At 46.4% G+C, this 18,171-nt stretch overlaps 1 long non-coding RNA gene across 1 annotated transcript; it reads left to right on the top strand.

The window, feature by feature from the left end:
- The first annotated feature begins 364 nt into the window (after window positions 1–364).
- On the top strand, window positions 365–816 carry LOC120710525. The gene is made up of 3 exons (XR_005689920.1): window positions 365–463; window positions 548–646; window positions 734–816. It is a non-coding gene; the product is annotated as an uncharacterized LOC120710525 (long non-coding RNA).
- Window positions 817–18,171: the final 17,355 nt, after the last annotated feature.

An 18,171-nucleotide genomic window follows, 5' to 3' on the forward strand; every position in this document is an offset into this window, starting at 1 on the left:
CACTTACTGCACCGTGTTAAGAGGCAGTTCTCAAGATTGCAAGACTTCCCTCCGGAGGCTATTTCGACATCCCAAGCATTGCATCGGTATGTTGTATTTAATTCGAATTATATTTGTCCTACCAAATATGATGTCACTAATATACCGCTCCTATGTCAGAATTGACAGGAAGAAACGGTACACAGAGAATGATTGGTGTGTCAAACACGCAGTGCCTCTGGGGCAGTGGGAACAGAGGCAAAGGATAGATTTGGAAAGTGGGCCATCACATAGGCACAACCATTACAAGGAATACCTTCGTTGGTTCCATTCAGTCACTAGAGTTTCAATCAAGCCGCCACGATCAACTAAGCCTATAGAAGACCATGCGGACACCGACGATGATGATGACATCATCGACGAGTACGATGACATCACTCGCGGTGGAGTGCAGCCCGAAAGGGGCCCTTTGCAGAACTACATGGTACATAATGCTATTTCAATGTTTTGGGTTCTTACAAATATATTCACAATTTCAATTATGTTAGGACTAACTCAATCGTATCAGGCACAACAACTCGGGCGTCTCGCTAATGAGGCAGGCGTGGCAATGGCTCATTCAAGTGAAGGAGACAATGGAGGGGGCCACTTTAGGGCATTTGTCGAGGTAACCGTCTTTTTGTTTACTCATATTGTCACCATCTTTGTAATACTTTCGTATGTGTATTGTCTTACATTTATTGGCTGAACACAGAGGGTCCGCCAGAGTTGCAGGCGGATGGCCGCGAAGCTTAATTGCATGGCTCGCCCTGATGAGGAGTTCGGTCCACAGGCACCTGGTGCAGGGGCTTCGAGTGCACGTGGCCCTAGTTCTAGCACACGAACACCGATTCACTACGGTAACGTGACCACTACTACTCCTTTGCCTTCTGCTTCCAGAAGTCAGTCGCGGTCCACTTCGAGGACAGCGTCACGTGCAGGATCAAGGGGAAAAGCTATCCAATCACCCCAATCTAGTGAAGAGTCTGACCAGGAAGAGAACTCAGAAGATGATGACCCAAGTTACCAGGTGCTCAGGATGTCACAGATGTTTGACGCTCCCCCAGCAACACAGACTCAGGGTGAATCGAGCCAAGTCAGCATGATTAATTCAAATCATATAACTTAGACTCCATGATGTACAAAACATTGCTCTTAAAGATTCCTCGGAACTTTAAATTATTGTTGTGGGCACCACAAGATGCTCCTCTGCCTCGCCGACAACGCCGCTCTCGTGACCACACCGACGTTGGTAGCGGGAACGTGCTCCCAACAGCCCCTGGACGGCAACGGCGCCGCAACGATCCTTTCAGCCCTCCCGACCAGCGCCGCTGTCGGAGATGAAGCAATAGCTGCACTATGTGCCTCGAGTTATTCTAAACATGTCAACTAGAACTTGTGATGAACTATTAGTGCTTGTAATGGATTATTTAAGTTTGTAAGGAATACTTGTGCTTGTAATGGACTATTGACCTTGTGATGGACTACTGGTGCTTGTAAGGCACTCCTTTGTTAGATATAATGTGCATTTGGGCCATTAATATTTAATAAATCTAATAAAACTCTATGGTCCAATATTGCACATTAAGTGGTTTAATTGTGAGCGTGGACATGCATGGCAAATAAACGGACGGGCATGGCCTAATTCTTGTCACTAATTATGGGAGTTATCAACCAAAATTAGTGATGCATGTATTGCTGCATGCTCTGGTGCATGTGGTCACTAATTACGGGAGTTACTAACCAAATTAGTGATGCATGCATTGCTGCATGCATGCTCTTGTGCAAGCGCTGCTACATGCGTGAGAGACTTATCGTCTCCTCTGGTAGCTGTGGGCGGCTTCTGGCCTTCTGTCTTCCTTTGCTATAAGTCAAGTAGACCACCTTCAGTTAAAAGCTTGCAACAATCACAATCCAGCTGCACTTTGAGTTTTTCCCGTTCCGTCTCCTGCGCGCACACGAGATGGAAGAGTAGGCCTCCGAAACGTCTCCATCCGCTGGGTTCACCTGCTCGGGTGAGGACGGCAATCACGTTTTTGGGGAGTGTCAGCGGCGGCACGACTACTCGTTTCTGTTCCCTGTTCCCGGCGGCGACGTCAACTTCTTCCTGTTCGGGCGACGGCGCGGCACGACTTCTTCCTGGCGCTAGGCGAACGAGCGGGATCTTCACAGCAACTTTTCTGCACTGCACCAAGCGGGACGACTACATCGACAAAGCACCATGTCGCTTTCGGGTGCTTCCGGCTCTGCCGCTGGGTATGCCGATTTAATTCTGAAAATCAATAATTTTGTGTCTAGTGTCTACAGCATGTTTAACGTGTTTTTATTGAGAAATATCACATGTCATGTCTTGCTGTTTGGCACTGGAATATTTTTCATGATGATGTTGATGATGTATTATTTGGACAAGCACATATATGATATCATGTTAATCTTTCTTGCATCATTTTTATGGAATAAATTAAACATGAATTTGCCTAGATTTCTAACAATCCAAAAACGTGATTATAGGCAATTTTCCTCTGTTGGCTTTGCGAGTATGTTGAAACCACCGCCGTTTGAGGGCACTCACTATAAAAGATGGCGCCAGAAAACTATTCTGTGGTTGTCCTCTATGCGTTGCTTTTATGTGGTGACTGAGATACCTGCCACTGTTCGAACCGTTGATGAGCAACGTCAGTTCGATCATGATGACACCAATTGTAGGGGTGGCTTGCTGAGCGTCATTGGAGATTCTCTCATTGATGCATATATTCAGCTTCCAACTGGTAAGACTATTTGGGATGCTCTTGAGGCCCGTTACGGCATTTCTGACGCCGGTTCTGAGCTGTACGTCATGGAGCAGTTCCATGACTATCGGATGGTTGAGAACCGTCCGGTAGTCGAACAGGCTCATGAAATACAGGCACTGGTGAAGGAACTTGAGCTGTTTGGGTGTGCGCTTCCCGACAAGTTTGTGGCGGGTTGCATGATTGCAAAGCTGCCACAATCTTGGACTGACTTTGCAACTTCTCTGAAACATAAGAGGCAAGAATTTAGCACTGCTGAGCTTGTTGGGACTCTTGATGTTGAGGACAAGGCTAGAGCAAAAGATGTCAAAGGCAAGAAGATTGTTGAGGGGAGTTCTAGCGCACATGTGGTGCAAAAGAATCGTCCCAAACCACATAAAAAGAAATTTCAGCAAGAGCTTAAGCAGAAGCCCTCCACTTCTTTCAAGAAGGGAAAAAAGATGACTAAGGAAAAGATGAACTGTTTCACCTGTGGCAAGACTGGGCACTTTGCAAGAGAGTGTCCTGAGGCTAAATGGAAGCCTCCTGCACAGAAATCAGTCAACACTGTTGAGACTGAAGCTGCAACTTCTGGGTATGGTAAATTTTTACCTTTTGCATTTTCAGTTTGTTATTCACCTGATTGGTGGGTTCATACCGGTGCAAATATTCATGTGTGTGCTGATTTTTCCTTGTTTTCTTTTTACCAGACCGGGCGGGCTGCCTCCTTGCTGATGGGGAATGGAGCGCGTGCAGCTGTTCATGGTGTTGGTACGGTCGATCTGAAACTTACTTCGGGAAAGACCGTGCAGCTCAAGAACGTGCATCATGTCCCCTCAATAAAGAAGAACTTGATTAGTGGCTCCTTACTCTGTCGTGAAGGTTATAAGCTAGTATTTGAATCCAATAAATGTGTTGTTTCTAAATATGGAACTTTTGTTGGAAAAGGCTATGAGAGCGGAGGCTTGTTCCGCTTGTCTTTGGTTGATACTTGCTTTAAATCTGTGAACAATGTGGTTAGTAATGTTGAGACTAATATTTGGCATTCGAGGTTATGTCATGTTAATGTTGGTTGCATGTCTCGCTTAGCTAGTTTGAATTTAATTCCTAAATTTGATGTGGTCAAAAATTCAAAGTGCCATGTGTGTGTTGAAGCAAAACAACCTCGCAAGCCTCACAAGGCTGCTGCGGCGAGAGAGTTGGCACCGCTTGAATTAATTCATTCAGATATTTGTGAGATGAATGGAATATTGACCAAAGGTGGCAAGAAATATTTCATGACGCTTATAGATGATTGCACTAGATTTTGCTATGTGTATCTGTTAAAAACAAAGGATGAAGCGTTGCATTATTTTAAAATCTATAAGGCTGAGGTAGAAAACCAGCTTGAAAAGAAAATTAAACGGGTACGTTCTGATCGCGGTGGAGAATATTTCTCAAATGAGTTTTCTGAGTTTTGCGCGGAGCATGGAATTATTCATGAGAGGACACCACCATACTCACCTCAATCCAATGGGATTGCTGAGAGGAAGAACCGTACTCTAACTGATTTGGTTAACGCCATGTTAGAAACTGCGGGACTATCCAAGGAATGGTGGGGTGAGGCGATTTTGACAGCGTGTCATGTCCTGAATAGGGTGCCCACAAAGAACAAAGAAACTACACCATTCGAGGAATGGGAGAGAAAGAGATTAAATCTCTCCTATCTGCGAACATGGGGTTGTTTGGCAAAGGTGCATGTGCCAATTAACAAGAAACGAAAGCTTGGACCCAAAACCGTTGACTGTGTTTTTCTTGGTTATGCTATACACAGCGTGGGTTATAGATTCTTGATAATAAATTCCAAAATACCGGATATATATGAGGGTACTATCATGGAATCGAGAGATGCAACATTTTTTGAAGATGAATTTCCCATGAAAAATACACCTAGCATTTCTAGTCATAATTCTATTTCTTCTGAGGATGTCCATGAACTGATAAATAATGATGATTTTGAAACTCATGTGGAAACTCCTGAGGAGGACAATAATACAGTCACTCGAAAAAGCAAGAGACAAAGGATTGCAAAATCCTTTGGTGATGACTTTATTATATACCTCGCGGAAAACACTCCCACAACCATTGCCGAGGCATATTCATCTATTGATGCTGACTTATGGAAGGAAGCAGTGCAAAGTGAGATGGATTCTATTATGTCTAATGGGACCTGGGAAGTGGTTGATCGTCCTTATGGATGTAAACCTGTGGGGTGTAAATGGGTGTTCAAAAAGAAAATGAGGCATGATGGTACTGTTGAGAAGTACAAGGCAAGGTTAGTTGCTAAAGGCTATACACAAAAGAAAGGAGAGGACTATTTTGACACTTATTCACCAGTTGCCCGACTGACCACCATACGTGTGCTAATATCCTTGGCTGCCTCACACGGTCTTCTCATTCATCAGATGGATGTTAAGACAGCTTTCTTGAACGGAGAGCTTGAGGAAGAGATCTATATGGATCAGCCTGATGGATTTGTGGCAAAAGGTCAAGAGGGTAAGGTGTGTAAGCTGCTAAAATCCTTATACGGCCTAAACCAAGCACCAAAGCAATGGCATGAGAAATTTGATAAAACTTTAACATCAGCCGGCTTTGTGGTGAATGAAGCTGATAAATGTGTATACTATCGGTTCAGTGGAGGTAATTGTGTCATTTTGTGCTTATATGTGGATGACATTTTGATATTCGGGAATAATGTCGATGTGATCAAAGAAGTGAAGAATTTTTTGTCTAATAATTTTGAGATGAAAGACTTGGGTGAGGCTGATGTTATTCTCAACATTAAGCTTTTGAGAGAAGAAGGAAATGGTGGGGTTACTCTTGTGCAGTCCCACTATGTGGAAAAGGTGTTAAATCGTTTTGGGTACGATGACTGTTCACCAGCTCCAACTCCTTATGACCCAAGCGTGATTTTGAGGAAAAATCGGAAAATTGCAAGAGACCAACTGAGATATTCACAAATAATTGGTTCTCTCATGTATTTGGCTAGTGCGACCAGGCCTGATATCTCGTTTGCTGTGAGCAAGCTAAGCCGGTTTGTGTCAAATCCGAGAGATATTCACTGGGGTGCTCTTGAGAGAGTACTACGCTATCTAAAAGGCACAATGAGTTATGGCATTCACTTTACCGGGTATCCAAGGGTACTAGAAGGTTATTGTGATGCTAATTGGATTTCTGATGCTGATGAGCTGTATGCCACAAGCGGATATGTGTTCCTGCTTGGAGGTGGCGCTGTTTCCTGGAAGTCTTGCAAGCAGACTATCTTAACGAAGTCTACAATGGAAGCAGAACTGACGGCATTGGATACTGCTGGCGCTGAAGCCGAGTGGCTACGTGAGCTCCTTATGGATTTGCCGGTTGTCGAGAAACCTATACCGGCTATATCCATGAACTGTGACAACCAAACCGTGATAACAAAGGTTAACAGTTCTAAGGACAATATGAAATCTACAAGGCATGTGAAAAGGCGCCTGAAGACTGTCAGAAAATTGAGAAACTCCGGAGTAATATCATTGGACTATGTCCATACATCTAATAATCTGGCAGATCAGTTTACTAAGGGTCTATCACGCAATATGATAGAAGGTGCATCGAGGGAGTTGGGCTTGAGACCCACTTGAAGCCATTCCATAGTGGTAACCTGTCCTTTGTAATCGGAGATCCCGTGAATTAGGATGGCGAAACAAGCTAGTGGATGGCCGAGGGAGAGACTCCTTAGAATAAAGTCTAGCTCATTTGAGATGCACCGTCTCTCCAATACTGTAAGGGAGGATGATTAATTTCTTAATGTGTTCCGAGTGACTTTGTATAGTAGGGATGTTGACCTACAGGACATCCTAAAAGGAACACACCTATATGAGTTCGATTGCTAGTCACAATCTATGGGATGTGGGTAATCTCTAAATACTCATCAAAAGGCCAGGAAGTGTGACTTATAAGCTTCAAATAGAGGGAATGCTCTTTGCAGCCTAGTATCAGTTAAGGATTCTAGCGAAATTCATCTCACACAAAACTGTCAATTCAAGGCTTTGTCCATTGATCAGTTGTGGCTGAATGTAGCTATTATTCTAGATGGATGTTCAACTTAACAGTCTCCGTCGAAACACTGGTATATAAAAGAATTGTGGTTCTGAGATATTTTCGCATTGTACCTTAGAGTTTGGTGGGGATTGTTAGATATAATGTGCATTTGGGCCATTAATATTTAATAAATCTAATAAAACTCTATGGTCCAATATTGCACATTAAGTGGTTTAATTGTGAGCGTGGACATGCATGGCAAATAAACGGACGGGCATGGCCTAATTCTTGTCACTAATTATGGGAGTTATCAACCAAAATTAGTGATGCATGTATTGCTGCATGCTCTGGTGCATGTGGTCACTAATTATGGGAGTTACTAACCAAATTAGTGATGCATGCATTGCTGCATGCATGCTCTTGTGCAAGCGCTGCTACATGCGTGAGAGACTTATCGTCTCCTCTGGTAGCTGTGGGCGGCTTCTGGCCTTCTGTCTTCCTTTGCTATAAGTCAAGTAGACCACCTTCAGTTAAAAGCTTGCAACAATCACAATCCAGCTGCACTTTGAGTTTTTCCCGTTCCGTCTCCTGCGCGCACACGAGATGGAAGAGTAGGCCTCCGAAACGTCTCCATCCGCTGGGTTCACCTGCTCGGGTGAGGACGGCAATCACGTTTTTGGGGAGTGTCAGCGGCGGCACGACTACTCGTTTCTGTTCCCTGTTCCCGGCGGCGACGTCAACTTCTTCCTGTTCGGGCGACGGCGCGGCACGACTTCTTCCTGGCGCTAGGCGAACGAGCGGGATCTTCACAGCAACTTTTCTGCACTGCACCAAGCGGGACGACTACATCGACAAAGCACCATGTCGCTTTCGGGTGCTTCCGGCTCTGCCGCTGGGTATGCCGATTTAATTCTGAAAATCAATAATTTTGTGTCTAGTGTCTACAGCATGTTTAACGTGTTTTTATTGAGAAATATCACATGTCATGTCTTGCTGTTTGGCACTGGAATATTTTTCATGATGATGTTGATGATGTATTATTTGGACAAGCACATATATGATATCATGTTAATCTTTCTTGCATCATTTTTATGGAATAAATTAAACATGAATTTGCCTAGATTTCTAACATCCTTTTCTCTTTAACCCGCTGGTTTTGCTTGGCAAAAAATTGTTGAGGACTGGGCTGACTGGAACAGGTGCATGAGGAATCAAGGGGGCATAGGAGTGCAACCAGAAAAGAGTTGGGAGTCATGTGTAGGTTGAAACAGAGAAACTGATTGCATTGTTTTGTTTAGTTTATTTTGGTCTAATCGAACCATGATAATATCGTGTTCACTTAGTTGCTTGCTAGTATCGAGTTGTTCTTGTTACATGATCTTAGGCATCCATCCTTGATCTCATGACACTGTCCTTCAGAGTTGTTACTACTTCTACATCTCCAATCATAGGAGCCGGAATTTCAAGCTTAACCCAACTTTCCGGTTTGTTCATGGACGCAGTTTTGAGGGCAGCCAGGTTTGCCTAGCTGTCATTGATGAGTTTAAGGGCCGCCAGGCTTGAATAGTAATTCAGATACATGTTAGGAAATGAATAAGCTAGCCAAGATCTGTGTCCAATAACCCGATTTTTAATGTTCACTGAGAACACCGCGGCCTGAGAACACAGACTTCTCCAAAAATTTCTCTCGTTTCTGGATGGCCTTTGTCGCGCCACCCTAGATGGCACGACAAATCTGTGCAGTCACGCCACCGGGACACAAATGCAGGCCTTTCTGGGCATCGACACAAGCTGGCGCGGCAGAACGCCCTTGACACGCCATTGATAGTGGCGCGACAATAAGGCACCGTCGCGCCACAAAGGTTTGGCGCGACAAAACCTTCCTGCCACGCCAACGGCCCACAAATGCAGTCGATTCTGGGCTGACCGACAGGTTGGCACGGCAGTACTTTGCTGTCGCGCCAATGGTAGTAGCGCGACAGTGTAGGATTACCGAAATTGCATTTCCTATGCTTTCTAGATTGATAAGCCAGAGAGGTTTTCGATAACTTCTTCTGCTTTCATTTCCTCTCCTCCGTCTGCAAAATCACTAAACAAGAGGAAAGAGTTATGCTTTCATTTCTTTGTTGAGATTTCAATTCGACACTCGGTTCCTTCATCTAAGTAAAGAAATATTGCGAAAGAAAGTGAAATGTCTTATCGTCGTCCCAATTTGGGTAATCCACGCGCATAGAATTGTTTTTTTCTTTTTTTTAAAGAAAAGAAGCAAAAAAGGGGGAGAGCAAAACAGAAACACAGGAACAAAGAAACTATGTCCAAACCAACGAGTCCTTTGGCCCTCTCTATACACCGGAGCCCTTTCTTTCATAAAAAAAAGGTATTGTGAGTGAATGCCGGTGCCTATGAGCTTTTATGAAAGGCCATGTAAATTACCCGAACCAACTGACATAGCTAGATCATCATAAAAATCTCCAAAATGCACCATAACCGATCCAATTACTATAGAGCCAGCAACATCCTCTAATTACCTTGACACCCTCTTCTTGAATGAGCCAATATGAACTGGTAGATGATAATGCTAGAATGAATCAGAACTGGTAGATGATAATGCTAGAATGTTGGTGGACATGGATTTATGTGGCCCTATCAACTTATGCATCTCTAGTTGGGAATGTAACATGTGTTTGTTCTGTCACTTGATATGTAGTGATCCATCTAACATGTCGTGTTGCACCCTAAAATAGTTGTTAAACAATGGAGATGACCCATCATTACATTGCACAAGATACAAACTAAGTAAATTCTAAATTTCATAACCATACAATGCTCGAAAGTAGATATAAAGTCTCATACACATACGATAACCACATGAATAGATAAAGCACCTAAATAGTCCAGCAATAAAAATAGTCCATCACACACATAGTCGAGCCATACATAGAGTCCATACATCCACAAATAAAACTACCTAATCAGAGTCACCTTCAATCAAAAGCTCTCCCCAACCATCATCATCATCATCATCATCATCATCATCATCATCATCATCATCTTGGACTACAACTTTCCCCTTTCTTGCCTCAATTTGGGACACTATGACCTCTACTTCCGTTGCATTCATTGCCCACCACTCGTCATCATCTCGATCACCAGGAATGTGGTCATGATCAGAAGCACTCTTCCCTTTGTCCTGCACTGCACTATTCCCTTGGTTATTGACTACATGTGTGTCGATGGACAAGTCTTGGACCACTGTCTTCATTGCCTCAATCTGAGAAGGCCTCACACGTACTTCCGCTCCGGCCAAGTCAGCAATGAGTGCTTTCATTGCCTCCAATTGTGCCTCTTTTGCAATTTTGGCTTCCTTTGCTTTCAACCTTACCACATTAACGTCAACACCCCTTCTTGAATCCTCTTTCCACTAATAGTGGTGTTCCCACGTTCCTTTAGGAAAAACCTTCGTAAAATCACATGCACGATGTTTAGCCGCACTTATCTTTTCTTCCGAGTACTTGCTCCTGTTCTTCCTCCAAAAAGTGATGAGTTCCTCTAGACACTCAAGACCAAGCTTGCCCGAATTTCCATGTTTGGCAACTAAGTCAACAGCAACTGGACCAAAAAGTATCCTTTCGTCAGGAAGAGGAACTTTGTACTCACGCCTTATCTTGTCCTTTGTTTCAAGGGTCTTTCTCGTCTTATACGGTTAGGCACTACGACCCAACTTAATCATAAGATCCTCCCTTCCAGGAAAGGTCTCCCAGTCACAGGTTCTTCCCTCCTACACAACATGAAATGTATTGGCCAACTGGATGACAAACAAAAAATTTAAACAAGCATAGAAGGGAAAATGTCATTTACCCAAAAGAGACCAAAAGAGTTGCCACAATACCAAATGTAGCCCAACTCCGTTGGAACGACACCCCTTCGAGCCAAAATGCCACATTTGCAACGAGGTCTTGGAGCCCACTCACACGGCCATTTCTCCTTACCACTCTCAAATTCTTTAATTCGCTCTTCAGTGTAGTACCAGTTAATCTAGGGGTCGTAGATGTACTCCTGGAAGTCACATAAAGCCCATCCATCCTGCATGAAAAAAGGATATGCAATACAAAGATACTCGGTTAAATATTAGGTCATGCGAAACCAATTCAAAACCATTGCTAAAAAATCTTACATGAGTGGTTAGCCTGCAATGGAAGAATGGAGTGAATTTTTTAGGGAGCTCAAGGTTGGGATGCTGCAGCTTGGAAGGATGTCCACAGTAGCAAAGGTGTGGCAGAACCGCCCGAATTAATCCGGCTCAAGTGCGCTAACCATCACCATAAAGGTAATCCCGGCTAACACACACTTCAAACGGAGTAATCCGATAGTCCAGTCGGGTAAAGTCCCGATAAAACCACCTGAGCTGCATTCGAAACCCAAACCTTACATACAACTCACACGAAGGTGAGTCCAGAGAGTACAACATTTCACAAACATATTACATTACCGAGTCTTAACTTAATTATTACAAACCAAGTTCGAAATCTCAGAAAGGTACTTGAAATTCAAATTGAAAGTAGTTCAGAGTTTAACTGCAGCGGAAATAAAGCGAGTTCTAAACAACGTTACAAGATGTCATGATGAAGCCCGTACATAACATCACTTGGCATTGTCATCATTGGCTAGAGTCGTATCCCACTCCACCGACCAACCATGAGGTAAAGTACACGGCCAAGTCAAGCTAGCTATCTGATCTTCAGACGTATCACCTGAAAACAAAGTTGAGCCACAAGCAAAGACTGAGTATACTAATACTCAGCAAGGCTTACCCGACTATGGGTATACTTAGCCCACTACCTAGACATGTAAGGCTTTTGGCTGGAGAGGTTTGTTTCGCCGAAAAGCAACTAAGAGTAAATCCTTAATTTCAAATTTTTGCTTCAAAATTCTAGTTCAATTGACCATTCTAAGTGAGCATCTATCCAATAGCATACATGATGAAAAACAATTACTTTTCATCATTCAATCATATTCATCATCCTCATTGTTCCACTTCTTACTCTATGTGGCAAAAGGGTTAAGCAGTCCCAATATCCATGAGAGGCGGACGATTCGAATCGAATTTGTTAACCTGGCCAGGCAGACCTAAACACACGCATGGGGAATGAAATCACCCACGCGACTTTTCCCCTTTTTCCCTAGGCATGGAACAGGCCCACCGCCCTAGGGTGCCCTGCACCCGTGCGTGACCAAAGACCAGACAGTGGGGAGTATGTTCCACGGCCGGTTCCATCAGGTACTTAAGCTTACCGATTACCATATTCTCGGCATGTGGTTAGTACGTTCAAACGCTTAACCACCACTACCACACACCGCGGCCTTATCCATTTTCACTAAACAGACGGGGTATCACAAGTACAATAACCCCGCCCGTAAACCTTATGATTGCAGCATGTAGTAGACATTCAACTCCTATGAGCTCGCGAGTGACAGGAAATCACTCGACTTCTACGGAACCATTAGCATAGCCAACTAGCGACCTATACATGCTAGTATTCAAACATAGGTACTTAAGATTATGCAACTAGGGTTCCAAACAATTCCTACAAACTTAAATGCATAAGTAGATAGGAATATAAGCAGTTGCATAAATTTAAAATAGATAGGACATGCTCCGGGGCTTGCCTTGCTAAGCAAAGTTAGCCTTGGGCTCTTCCGAACTTTGGTTCGGGTCTTCGGCGGCTTCAGTTAGATTAGCTTGGGCTTCACGCTGCTCACTCTCAGACTTCGGCACCAGCTCATACGTACCGTCGGCGAGAGTAGGCGTATCTATATGAAATGCACATGCGTGAGTTGTTTTTATTGGAAAAGAAACATCAAGCACTCCGCTACAAGGTTGCACTCCAACAAGCTCAAATAAAGTTGTACAACAATTTAGTTATAACTCACTGGGGCAGTCGTTTATCGGGTTTATCTTAAACTGACTAACCTCATCAAGTAAGTGAGGGTTTTGATATTTTAGAAAGATTATTTTCAAGTGCAAGCATGGAATATTCAAAACAAATGATAGGCATAGTTTCTGAAGATGGAATTTTTATGGAGATCCAATTACTTAAGTACAAACCTGCCATAAAATTTTTAGCTATTTTCATTGAGCATATTAATTATTAAAATTACATTAAATAGCTAATGCTAGGATTAAGATTCATTCATACAGAACAAATCCTACAAGTAAAGATGCTACAATTTTTTCTGAGTACTCCTAAACTTACGGTAAGTCTACTGTAAATTTTTCAGATTTAAAGGAGCAAGTAACAGAGCTTGATAAATAGGACAACATAGTGCTACATTAATTAGGTTTAAATCCTACATACAGTTATAGCAGGTTCCAGAGCCTCATATTTTACCAGCATGGTTCTATACTCAAAGTTAACCCATAGAAAAATTATTAGAATTTTACATGTGCAGGAACAATTTTTCTTAAATTAGCACATTTACTCATGCTATTAATTTATGGGGCCAGTTACACCTAACTAAAAAGTTCCAAAATTTTTCTACTGTAACTATATCATGGCATAGATATACTGTAGAATTTTTAGCTGAAGAAACATAGCATAACAACTTGAATAAATAAATCTACTTAACCTAGGCATAAAGCAAGACCTAAATAAACCTATAGCTAGGCATGATAACTGACTATGAAACTTTTACACAAAGCTACACTTCTAGTTCCTAACTCACTGGACAAAGATGGCTACTATAACATACATAGAACTTGAGATACAATAAAAGCTACCTATTCTTTGTATTTTAAATAAGAAAAAACTATTGAGCAAATGAAAAAGTTCATGTAACAAAAGTTATAGATCTAGTAACAAGGAACTCAGATCAATTGAGTTTGCATTTTTCTAATTTTTCTACGAATTTATATTGATTTTAGAAGTTTGCTGTTTTTGAAAATAAAAAAAAAAGAAAACGAAATCTTGCATCTAGGCCCCTGGAATGATTTGGGGGCTTGCAAATCTGCCCCTGGCCGGAGCTAGGAACAGAGGAGGCGGCGCCGGCCGGAATCCTGGCGAGGAGATCGCCGGCGGCGAGGGGATCGGGGTGGGGCAGCAAGAGGGGACTGAGAGGGACCTTGTAGTGGCCTCGGGGCGAGCTGGGGCGGCTGGAGCAGGCGCGCCGGCGAGGAACAGCGGGCGGCGGTGGGTCTGACCAGCGGCGGCGGCGCTCCGGCGGCCGTGAGGGACGGGTAAGGGGTCGGCGAGCACCAGTGGGAGGTGGAGATCCAGTTCCCGGGCTCCATTGGTTTCCCGGGCTCCATTGGGGCGGAGGGATGCCGGAGATGGGGGCTCCGCTGCGAGGTCGGGCACGGCGGCGGCAATGGCGGGCGGCGAGCGGCGTTCTGGGCAGGGGAGCGGCGGTCGAGCTTGAGGAGGAGAGGAGAGTGGAGAGGGAAGGTGAGGGCGCTTCCTTGCGATGCAAATGGGGAGCGGATGGGTTCTGCAGGGGGAGCGCGGGTGGAGGGGCGCTCGACGGCGGCAATGGCGGCGGCTGTGGCTCGTGGGCGCGCGAGCAGAGGCTTGCCTCGGCTTTTATAGGCGGCATGGTGAAGGAGGAGTGGATGGCGCCGGCAGGGAGGCCAGGCAGCTCGGGCAGCGGCCGCGGCGCTCGGCCAGACGCGGCCGTCGCGAGCGGCCGTCGTGACGCGGCGTGCTCGACGGAGCAGAGCGCAGCGGCGTTGCAAGCGGTGGTGGCAACAGCGACGCAGGCTCGACGGAGCATCATGGACGGGGCAGCGATCAGGCATGCGTGCGTAGGGAGCTGCGGCAGGCTAGCGCACAGTGGCGGCACAGCGAGCACTGCTCTGCTCGGCGCTTGAGTGCGGCGAGAGAGGAGAGAGAGAAAGAAAGAGAGAGAGGGTGAGGTTTGACCGAGGAAAACTCAAAATTTTTGAACTAAACTTGAAAAGTTTTGAATACCAAAGTTGTTCCTCGTATCAAAATCTACAACTTTGGTTTCAGACGTTTTCCCATTTGAGGCTCGGTTTGAATGTTAAAAAATCGGATTCAAGTTTAAATGAAAACCCCCTAAACCTACTGTTTTTCAGGTTTTTCTCCAAATTTCATGTTGTAACTTGAAAAACTTTGAATACAAAAGTTGTTTGTCTTGTAAAACTCTAGAACTTTTGTTTTGGGCAAAAGTTCATTTGAGCTAAGGTGTGAGAGTTGACTTTTCAGTCTATTTAAACGGATTTTTGGCTTTTAAGTATTTGAAAATTTAGGGGTTTAACTTGTCATTTCATGTGCGTAAATTTACCTTGTCTCCACTCTTTTGTTATGACTTAGTTGTGCCATCAATTTGGGGTATGTTCGGGAAGTTTCACCTGGGTTTGAATTGAGGTTTGCATTTTAAACTGTTTTTCCCGACTTAGGTTTATATTTAAAATGGGGACTGACACATAAGGGGAGGGTTCTCCACGCGGATGCACGCTGCCGCTTGCTTTTCTTCATTGGTCATTGGAGGAGGATTAGGTGGAGGAGGCTCCCACCTTTTGAACTCATTGAGTGGCTTTGTCTCATTCTTATCATATGGGAAAAGTCGGATCCTAGGGTCAAACTTGTCTGGTCCATCAATCCATTGAAAGAACATACACGGCTCTATCCAGTAATATGTATCTCTTCCGGCACTCACAGTGTGCATTTCTGACTTAACAGAACACATGTAGTACGCTCTAGCAGCTGTGGTCGGCCACCTAGATTGCTTCACCTCTGCTGGAATACCACATTCACAATTTGGGACAGGTAGTGCTGGAGGAACTGGGGCATCCTCGCATCTTACTGTAGGATACTATATCTCAACCTTACGCTTGCGTTCCGCCATCAACCTAAAGACAATACATAGTACCACGATGGAGAAGTATCTAAATGTTAGACATCCACATTCATTTTCTCCAACTCTCCATTTTCTTTATACATACTCCGTGCAATAACTAAGCGAAATCATCTATCTACAAAGAAAGCAACTACAAAAACAATTCCATGTTGCCTATTATCCATGAATGAAAATCATATTAATAGGACCTCAATTCTAATAACTCTACTCAATCCTAGAATAGATATTAATCGGTGCATGCATGTACTACCTCACGTCCAAATCGCGAGCAGAGTACCATCTACGTGTCATCCAAAACTTTAATCATGACTACAATATCAACTACCACACCATTTCTCAAATCAATATCCAAACCCTAATCACCCTAAACCACTAATGTAAATGGTCAAACGAAGAAAAAATAGGGCAATACCTTCGAGGAAGGATGGGGATCGATTTCCCCCACTTTTCTCTCCACAAAACGCAGGATTTTAGAGGGATCTGGAAGGGGGGCGAATGGCCGGCGGCGGCTTGAGCAAGCCTCTCGGCTCGGGCAGGAGGGGGAAGAAAGGAAGGGTGGGGGAGGAGGGGGCCTGCGCGGGCCCAGGACATAGCGCCTGTCGCGCCATGCGAGGCGGCGCGACAATCTTGTCGCGCCATTACATGTGGCGCGACAGGCGTGCCCACATCACCTGCCTGCGTGGCTCGCTGCAACCCCCTACCAATGTGGCACGCCTGTCGCGCCACCCGTACTGGCGCGACAGAGGCTAATTGTCGCGCCAGTACGGATGGCGCGACCAAACGCTGCCAAAAACTTAATCTTTTTCTTACCCGACAATCGCTTACCCGCCCGTCGTCTCTCCTCAGTCCGTGTTGAAGCTATCCGCAGTGGGAACACAATCCCATCCGGAACCCCGCCCTGCAGTAGCATTTGGTGTAGGAAACTGCTGCAGCGGGGTACTGGGTGGTGCCCGGTATCATTCCGTTCGGCGCTCCATCCCCTATTCCCAGGGAGATCCAGGAAAACGCTACGGCGCCGACATGGCATGGGGCCCGCCCATCCCGCCACGCGCCGCTGCTCTACCGCATGGCCTCCGCCGCCGCCGGCACCTCTGAGTCCGAGCTCGTGGTCGCCGCTGCCGATCCGCCTCGGCGCGGCCGGCCTTGCGGTGAGAGGACCGCCGCCGCAGGCCTCGCGCGGGCCTCGACTGCCGCCGTCAAGAGGAGGCACGGCAAGGAGGGAGGCGAGGCTGGAGGCGGCGGTGCGCTTGAGGAGCTTGCTGGAGCCACCGATCTGGGGAGAGCAGGGGGCGGAGGAGGGCCGGTGGTGGCGGCACGGCGTGGCTCCTCGTCTCGGCTCGCCTGCCAGGACATCGGCTCGCCTGCGCGCACCGCCATGTCCCTGCGCCGGCCGAGCTCGAGATCAAGGCGGCGAATCTCCAGGAGCTCCGCAGCGAGCTCGAGCACAGGCGGTGGCGATGAGCGGGGGCGGCGGCGGGGAAGAACGTGGGAGGTGGCGGCGAGGAGCGTGGGAGGTGGGAGCGAGGGGCGGCGGCGGCGAGGAGCACGCCTCTCCTGCGTGCGCCCGCCCGTCGCTGCCCCTGGCAAGCCTCCTCGGTGCGAGCGGAGGCAAGGCCGCGGCCGCCGCGCGCTCGCCACGCCGCCGCGGTCGTCGCGAGCGGAGGCAGGTCCGCTGCCGCGGGGGAGAGGGAGGGCAGGCTACCGCGGCGGAGGGAACATGCCCCGCCGCCGGCGCGCGCCCGGCCGGAGAGGGAGGCCAAAGCCCGCCCCGCTGCGCCGCGGTCCGCCCCGCCGCCGGCCGCCCTGCCCCGCCACGCGCTCGGCCGAGACCCACCGCCATGCCCCGCCGTCGGCCCGCCCTCCCTCGCCACCGGCCGGCCCTGTCGCGCAGGGGACAGAGCAGGGGAGACGGAGCAGGGGAGGGAGAGAAAAGAGCAATAGAGAGATAAAGTGTGGGTCCCACCTGTTAGTGGCTATAAAAGGGGTGGGTATAGTAGATTTGAGTAGAAAATGTAGATGACTAGGATATAGAGAATGAGATATAGAGTATGACAAGCGCTGAAGAAATGAGCATAGATGATAAAATCTCGATGACTAGAACATAATATTCTTTTTAGAAGATGAATTTAGAGTATGATGAGTACGGATAGTCTGATCACGCCTTCGGTCCTGCCGCGCGCCGCCCCTCTCTGTAGCTTGCAACCCTTTCCAAGATTCCATTCTCGTATGTTCGATCCACCAAAGCAGAAGCGACAGGAGCGGTGACCCCGTTCACCTCCGGTCCTCGTGTATCTCGGCTCGCCGGTCTAGGCGCAGCGCATGCGCTCCGTCGCCGTCATCCTCGTCCTTGCTGGCAGGGTGGACCAAGTAAGCTGCGGTTTGTTGGAGGAGCATTGGAGGTTCTTGGCCCGCCGTCCACCAAGCCGCATGCGCCTGGTAGCTATGATGT

Source organism: Panicum virgatum, chromosome 5K, assembly GCF_016808335.1.
Source record: "Panicum virgatum strain AP13 chromosome 5K, P.virgatum_v5, whole genome shotgun sequence".
Taxonomy (NCBI): Eukaryota; Viridiplantae; Streptophyta; class Magnoliopsida; order Poales; family Poaceae; genus Panicum; species Panicum virgatum.